The following is a 9175-nucleotide window of genomic DNA, read 5'->3' on the forward strand; positions in this document are numbered from 1 at the left end:
CGACTCGATGCTACTGATTCAAACTTGGATGATAAAATTATCTTTTTTATAAGACCTTATAATCTTGATAACCCTCAATCTATAATATTCTTTTTTTATAAACCTGACTCATACAAATTGTAATGACCCAAACTGGGGTCTCTCAAGTCCGGGTTTGTGGACGTTAGTTCCTAGAGGGAAATTACCAAAACAAACTCAAATATCATGTTAGAATTTTTTTCTATAATGATAATAACAGTAAGGTCTATTCATCCATCAATTGCAATAATTATCATCCCAATAAAAAGTATTCAAATTATATAATTTAAATAAAAAGAAAATGCAAAGATCAACTAAAATACTCTAAGTACTTGATGTTTGAAAGTAGTTGTGTCTGAGTCTGAGATCACGTCCTTCGATCAACAAAAGTTTCTGAACCTACAGTTGTAACCAGGCGGGAGTGAGTCTATAACCCAGTAAGTTCACATTTATAAATACGACACGACCGTTACAACTATAGTGTGCGCTAAGCTTATAATCTTAGTTTAGTTTGCTAACTGAGCACACATGTTATTTATGAATTTTATCTCCCTTTGTTATTTCTCTATCGTCATTCTCAAAGTAGATATTCACATTATACACTAATCGATTATTTCGAAAATAGCCTCTATGAGTGTAGCTATACTTGCCTCCAAGGTTCAGCCATACATATGAACCACTCATAACAATATAGTCCAAACCGGCCCAGACTATGGATTCAATCGCTATCGCTTGATTGTCGGGAGCCTAAAAATGCTCATTGGTAGCTAGCCGAAGAGCCCGAGAGGCTACACTTGCCCCTAAGGTGCATAATGAGCTATACCTACCCCCAAGGTGCATGATGAGCTATAGCTGCCCCCAAGGTGTTTGAAGAGCTATACATGCCCCCAAGGTGTTCGAGGAGCTATACCTGCCCCCAAGGTTTATGGTTCATGTTGTATTCTATACGTGTCTATTGGGCAATATTTTTACCCCCTAAGAGTTACCTAGGAATTCCTGAGTAAATTCTGATGTACGAGCGAGGCACACATATCCCAAACAATGCCCTAGACCATGTTTGTCCTGGTAGAGTTCCTTATTATACTCTGTGTTGTTATCCTATATGCATCATTCTTTCAACTTTCATTTCATGTTGTTAATGCAATATACAATAACTAATGTATATTTACTAACTATTCTTAACATATAATCACCAACACATGTCATATTTCTAAGGATAACAACCCACCACAGAGTCCGCTCATCACATTACAACATTTACAATGCCTCCTCTCAAGGTATAAGTGTGACATTCTCAAGATAAATCTCATCCTGAAACCCTGAAACTCTACTCTCATTTCTCAAAGCCAAACATCCATATTTAGCAGCATTTTACATACATCAATGTCATGATTTTCTCCATACAAGATACATTCATAATTGAAATCATGTCATAAGTTAAAGAACATGTAATATGTATCGACATTTTTAAGCATCATACTGAATATCAAAATTATAGATTTCTAAGCATGCTACTCAGTTGTTCAACTAAAAATAGGATAATACTAGCATACTAATAACACATGGAATCACACTATAAGATGCTTAAATAAAATGACATGTATTTTATTTAACTAAGGAGGAATTTGCAAATGTTCACTTATCTGAAATACTGAAATTCTAATTCTAAGGAATAACCTTAGTCTTCTTGCAAATTCTGATTTAAAATAGATAAAAAATCCAATATCATCATTCAGATGCTCATCTTATAAAATTATAAAAATACCCCTATGCTTTCATGCCAAAGTCTGCCTCCACTTACTAGAGTTTGTTATCATGTCTCTTGCTAATGGATTCTACTCGAAAAGAAAAATTCAAGGATTCAAGAGTCTATTGAATCTGATATAAGGGTGAAAAGTTATGCCTAATCTACTAATCAGACATTTCAAGGGAAAATGGTCTTTTTACTTTTCGACCATCCCTGGGTTCATGGAACTTTATCCTAGAATTATTTTGGGCTGAGTCCAGACTTGCATGTATACCACACCTAGTTCACACTCATCCTGGTCTAGATTTAGTTCAACTGTATTTGTTGATTGAGTTTCATATCCAAATCCAATTTTACTCTAATGTGGACAATTTAAGATTTTAAACATAAACACAACTGGATCCTGGATCTAGTATGATCGATCCAACCCTTGTTCATAATGTGTTTGGTACAAGTGTGGTGTCAACGATGAAATGCGTTTGGTTTGAATTGAATGCAACTGGATCTAAGTTTGTTTTGGATCTACTATAAATAGACAAGATTTGATCTGAGTTTGGATCCATTTTAGATTCAAACCCAGATCCGACTCATATGAGACGTTCACCATGCTCAATCCACACCTATATGTATATATATCCATACACATATATATCTATATAATTCAAAAAACAAATAGACCTAACTCGGTCTAGACCGAGTAGGTTTGCTAAAAACAAATAGACTCGACTTAGTATGGAGTACATCAAGACCGAGTTGGTCTAGTATATATATATTTTCTACTCGACTCGGTCTGGACCATATCCAAACTGAGTCGGCTGGCCGACCAGCTCTGGGTTAATACTGACCCGATGGGTCGCACCCAGACCGAGCGGTCTGACCGACTCGATCAACCACGCTACATAGACCGAGTTGATCCCTTAGGAACCTGAGACCTATGCGGTCTTCTTTTTTTTTGTATTGATCCAACAACCCTCGTGGTTGTTGGTCTTGATTTTCAGCCACCAACAACCTATTGGTTGTTGGCGGTGAGGACAAAGGGAACACCCCCCCTTTGTGCCTCCTCAACGAGGGTAGCAGGGAGCAGGGACAGAGGCAGCTCCCTGTTCCTGCCCCTCTCTTCTCATTGACGATGCTCCACTATCGTTGTCGGCAACCATGGTGGTTGGCATTTTTTTTTCTTTTTTAAAGAAAATGAGAGTATAGACTTACCTTCCACCGACGGTGATGCCTTCCTTGCCACCCTCTTCTTCTTCTCCTCTCTTGCCTCTTCCTTCTTTATCTCAATCTCTTGCTCTTTCTTTGTCCCCTCTCTCTCCCTCACAACAAAATTGAGAGAGAGAGAGGCGGGGTTCCCCTCCTCCCTGGTTGTACATGTATAATTTTTAGAGGTTAGTGTTTTTATGTTGGTAAATGCCATGCTAGTCATTATTCATTGTTCATATGTTCAACAATTATTTTTGTTTTCAAATTTTAATCTATTGTTTCTGTGATTCTTTCTGTACTATATTAGTAATATTTAGGTACTCACCATGGGGTTGACCATGGTTAGGTCAAAGTGCAATTGTTTGTTTATATCTAGATCTCTCATGTTTGGTTCCCAGTTACCCATGATTAGGTTGGTGAGTGTGCCTTTGTGGCCTAGGCTGCCACCTGAGGTCTACTATCTTTTCCCCTTGGTGGGTTAGGGTTCCTAGGCAGATTCATCCGCGTCAAAAAGAAAGAAAAAACAAAATTTAGGTTTAATAAATAGTTACTTTGGTAATAGGTTGCCCATATAATTCTTTTATTTTTTTAAAGGCAAGTTGGGGTTAGGCAGACCCCTACCAGTTATACAACTATACCATTGGGTTTTGAACCTGCACCGTCCCAACACAAGGTGACGTTCACTAGCTCTTCCTATCAGACAAGCGGAGCCTTCGTTGGTATTGCCTACGTGATTCTATTGTGACCTATTTGCTTAAATTCAGGAGCATTGTTGGCTTTGGTGGAGATATTTATTGATTATACGAAAAAATGAAGCCCTCATTTGACTTTATTTATAAACTACACGCATATTTAGTATTAAAGACTAGTTCTGATGATCAAACTTTAATTTTCTGTGTTGCATTTATAAATGTCAGAATATCGGTTAGGATGTCTCGAACTGCTGCTCTATTTGAGATTTGATCATATATTGTTGTAAAATAGCAGTGTTGTTAAATGCGGTTAACTCGAAGACTCTGATAATATTTTAATTTAAAGAACTCTAAAATTGTTTAATTCAAAGTTTGTAATGGATAATTATTATTTATAGATGTTTAATTTAAATTCAAAGTATATTTGAAAAGATGTAATCGATATGTAATATGTCAAAGCTTTTATCCCGTTTGAATTTTTGCTGTAATTTATAAAACCAATTAAAAAAAATCATTATTTTTGAGATAAAAAATTTGGGGTGTTACAACTTGGTATCAGAGCTAAAGAGAAAGTTTGGCTCAAACTCGTCCAACTGACCAACATCGCGTGGTGAGTGTATTTTTTTTAAATTTGTATGCACTAATATGAAAGTAATTCCTGAATTGTTTAGATTTTTATGAATTGTGCAAATTCAGAACTTAGATGCCTATTAAGAACATCAATAGAAAGAATTGTTTGTGCAAACTTAAACATTTACGTCGAATTAAATTCCTTGTTGATAGCCACACAACAGCCCACAGGATGGACTACTTAGAGGGACTTCATCCTCGAAGCCCTTGCTACTTTGATCGCCACTACTGCTCTCTTTAAGAGGAGTTACCTCTCTCTCTCCCACTACCAAAATCGTGGAAGAGCGGGTGGTTTCTCCTCTTAATTAGAGAGAGGAGGTGGGGCTCCTTCCTCTCCCCACTGCCCATTTAATGGGGAGAGGGTGGTTCCACCTCTTTGCACTGGGTATTAAGTATACCTTCAATATTTTTGCCAATAATATAAGTTTAGAGACATCTTTCCCCACATTGAAGCAATTATTCCTAAATAAGTTTTTTCTAAATTCTCTTATTTATTTTTTATTTTTTATTTTTTGATGACCAAGAACTTACCTATGAACAAGGGACACTAAATGGGGTTCCCCTCCTAAATAATGAACCTCAGGTGAGGGTGGAAAGGACACCCACCAAACAAACCACCAGTATTGATCACGAGAATTAATCCTGGCAAGATAACGTTGTACCATCTTTCTAGGAACTACCCTAACCACTTGATCACCCGGGGTGAGCAACTCCTCTATCTTTATAAACAACACCTGAGAACTGGCATGAATTGGGCTTATATTTTATGTCACAAACTACTTATATATAAAGTATGATTGCTTATCAATGCTATCTTATCCTTGGAATCATTTGGGGATGCAAGTTGAGTGGACCAATATACATTAAACTTGAGAGGAACAGTTGGAAACTAGTCATTTATGCTAGTTGATAATTCAGGACTTAATATTCCTCATCACCTAACTGAAGAATATCAATACAAAAAGGGAGACGAGATGTACCTTTGCATTTATATTATTGAACTAAACTGCGTCAGACTAGATCTACTGCCAATATCAGAATTTCCATATCCAAATCTGAGCCTTTGATTTCAAGAAAAGGTGAAACCTTCCAGTGAACTCTATTTGCATTCTCTCTCTAGAATCACAATTTAAGGGAGTCAAAACCTCTCATTCTTGAGCTTAGCATATAAATTAACATAGTATTCGTTGGAAAACCTACATCATGATGCTGTTTTGTCAAATGGGGTCTTTTAAAACAAACTCAGTAGCAGAGCAAACTACCACAGCAACCAGTGGCCTTGAGCTTCTCTTGTTTTTCAACTCTTGGGACCACCAACTCGGATTACAAAAGCACCTTCCTTGTGGAGTTTTTATCGATTGGAAAGGGGGCGCTTCTGAAGTTTCAAGCCAACCTTGTAAAATAATTCTAATGCTGATCACTACCTTTTTCTTTTAATGAAAATTTTGGAAAAGATAAAATAAAGTTTTAGTGATAATAAAAACACGTAAGTTTTTGATATTGTTAAAAACACACCTGAATTGTAAAAACACACCTAAATTGATGCTATGTTAATTAAAAGCATATTTCTGTCCATTTAACTTAGGTTGTCATCGATCCGAGTTGAGTTAATAGAAGAAAGTTACTACTTTTAAAATAATAATTTTGTTGAAAAAAATTCAAAATACATCTAAAGTTTTAGCTACAATAAAAAACACATCTAGTTTTTGATAATTACAACATTCATTTGATGACAATCTTGACGGAAGTAAAGTAAACCATGGGGTGTTTTAACTAATCATGAAAAAGTTTCAGTGTGTTTTGAATAATATCGAAAACTCAAGTACGTTTTTCACTGTTGCCCAAAGTGTGGGTAGGTGTGTTTTGATTGTTTTGTTTTGTTTTTTTTAACTATTTTCATATGAAAGAACTGTTTTCTCCCTTGCATCGATTTAAGCACAGATTCTCGTAGTGCCAAAAACTGAACTTGTTCTTGCCATTACAATAAAAAAGAGAGCCAATGTTCCAAACTATTCACAGAAGATGCTACTAATCTAAATTGAAAAGGCTTCACCTTTCTAACTAGTTGCATCATGAATTATAGATGCCACATAAAATTTGGGATTTTGAAAATGCTAGGGATTCCAAATTCTGATGGCATCATGCAATATTCTTATCTGCAAAACAATATAAATTTATTGATTCTACAAGTTCCTACTAGCAGTAGGGTCAAGGGTGTCAATAAATTCCCACTGATAGAAAGAGATTCACTGTCCCCACTGAACTAGATGTTTTCAATTATGTTCCAACACTCACTATCAAAACGATGTTGCTCCATTCATAAAAAGAAACAACTTTCCCACGACAAAATATGCATGTCATGTAGGGTGTTAACGGGTCGGACCTCCTCCAAAAATGAGTGGGTCTGGATCCAGATCCAACTAAGAAGTGCTGGTACAAGGACCAGAATTGGGTCTGACTGGATCTACCACAAGAATAACCATACACGACCTAATCAGCATTATATGAACCAAGCCAAGTCATTACCTGGTAAAACAATATTTTGTTATATTTTTTACAGTGAAAAGTTGCAGAACTTAATCGAAACTTGGGTCAGACAGATTAAATTTTATAAATCATAGCTTCTTCCATATCCTAACCGAATCTTATGAGTCCAGCTCAGATAGCTAATCGAACCTCTTCCTTTGTTACTCAACCCCGAACCTACCAGATCCAGTATGAATCTGGATCGGGTTATACCCGACCGACCTCCGTAGCACCTGCGAAAAAGAGAAAACAAAATGAACAGGGGTGCACATCCAATAGATCAATGTTATTGGGCCCACCACCAGCCCCACTAAAACAGCCAATGGAGAAAAGAAGTCAGTGAAGGGCATATATCAAAGCCTGCAGCTCAATCTTCAAAAGCGCAATTTTCAGGTCACCACCAAATGTTTGTGCCTAGTTGAAGTATCCCATCCCCACACCCCAACTCTTTTCTCCTCTATTCATGAGTCACTAGAATCTGAAAGCTCAATGTGAATAATGTTTTTAGTGGATTTTTTGTTTTTTAATCTTAAATTTAATCATAATATGTGGTCTCGTTTATAAGGACCAAATCTTGAATCTGTTGGATTGTACTCTAAATCTTGTTCATAAGGCTACCTGACCCTTGGGTATGGCAGTGGACCGTAGGAGACGTAGGGATCCATCTACCCTGTTTGGGGCGGAGATAGAGGACATGAAACAGAGAATGAGTGCCCTCCCCCATTATCATTAGTAAAATGATTAAAATACGTTTATTTATTTAATAATATTATATATATATATATTCTTAATACTATTTTTTCAACCCTAAAACCGAAAATGATCCTTTGGACTTCTTCACTTTCTCTTCTTCTTTTTCTTTTAGTCGCCGTGATCAACCTTTTCAGCCTCTTCTAAAGGCTCTTTATGTTGCTCCGCATGACAACTTGATCCTCTCAACGACTCAGCCTCTCATTCTCCTTCTAACGAACACAAGAACGATAAATTTGGTGAGATGCGAGAATGAGAACGAAGACGATAAAATTAGGATGGAACGGGGTGAAGGTTTAAAGTTTCACAATCACGGAGATGGAAACCTTGTCCCCCTGCATCCTCCTCGGTCAATTGCAATACACATTGTCTTTGTGCATATCAAATTGTCGACAATATGAAGTCTATTGCAAACATGTGTGTTGCATGTTTCATGGTCTTCTTGAGTAATTTTCTCATATTGACGTTATAAGTAGGTCTATCTCTTGAAAGCTTTATCTTCAAGATACACGTCCCCCCAACTCAGTCAAGCTTATACCCTCAACCTGATTTGTAAGATATCGAGAAAGAGTATAAAAATTTTTAAGGCTAGAGTATTTTTCTATGTTTATAATTAACATTAACTTATATAAGTTTTTAGATGAGCTCACTGTACAACAATAATTTGGTAAAACCATGATAAAATCTTGTATAAGTTAATGCTAGAACAATAGTTCATAAATATAATCATGACCCTATTTGAACGAATATCCATGGATTTCATCTAAAGTTACGATAAAAAACATTCAACAAAATCATTAGAATAAACTAATTTTTAATGCTTTAAAATCAAGACATCATAATCAAAGTAAATATTCAAACATCAAAAAATTATATTCTTTTCTCAAAAATGTATATTCCAACATTTGATTCCTAATGTATTCCAAACACATCTACATTCTTGAAGTTTCAAAAAAAAAAGGTGCTGATAATGCCCAGTTTACATGATAGTACTTATATTAAAATGACTCGTCTTCCCAACATCAACAAACTTTTAATTTGAGCCAAGTTCTCTTATTAAACAAATGTCCTCAAACTTTAAACACGAGGGGGAAAAAAAGTTAACTTAGAATAGATGGTGAAATGACTAATTTACCCTTAGAGTAGTAGCATGATCCCATTTGAATTCTAATAGCCATGAATATCAGTAATAATTTCAATTTATAATGTTTTTTCCATGATAAGACAACAAAACATCTATATGCTTGGATTTGAATGGTTCACGTACATGAGATTGAAGGTCGGATTTGGCATGGGCCACATGCGGAATTTGACCTCCAATTCAAAGGGGGATGTTATATTCCTGATTCCAGATCCCAGATCCCCAGTTGCACTTGTATAAGTTCCAAGATTTCAGGGTCGATCATGTAAGGTCAGGCCAGTGATTCTTCATTTGAAATTTTAAAATCTCACACTGTGGGGCACTAGAAATTAACGCCCCACATATCTCCTTTTAATAAGCACGCCAAAATCATCAACATAGAATAGCGTTAAAAAACAAATTTTTTAAAGGATATTGTTATAAATAAAAGTAATTTATATGAACAAACGGGTAACGTTCACATGCATC

This window comes from Nuphar pumila, chromosome 4 (assembly GCF_984573655.1).
Source record: "Nuphar pumila chromosome 4, dmNupPumi1.hap1.1, whole genome shotgun sequence".
NCBI lineage: Eukaryota > Viridiplantae > Streptophyta > Magnoliopsida > Nymphaeales > Nymphaeaceae > Nuphar > Nuphar pumila.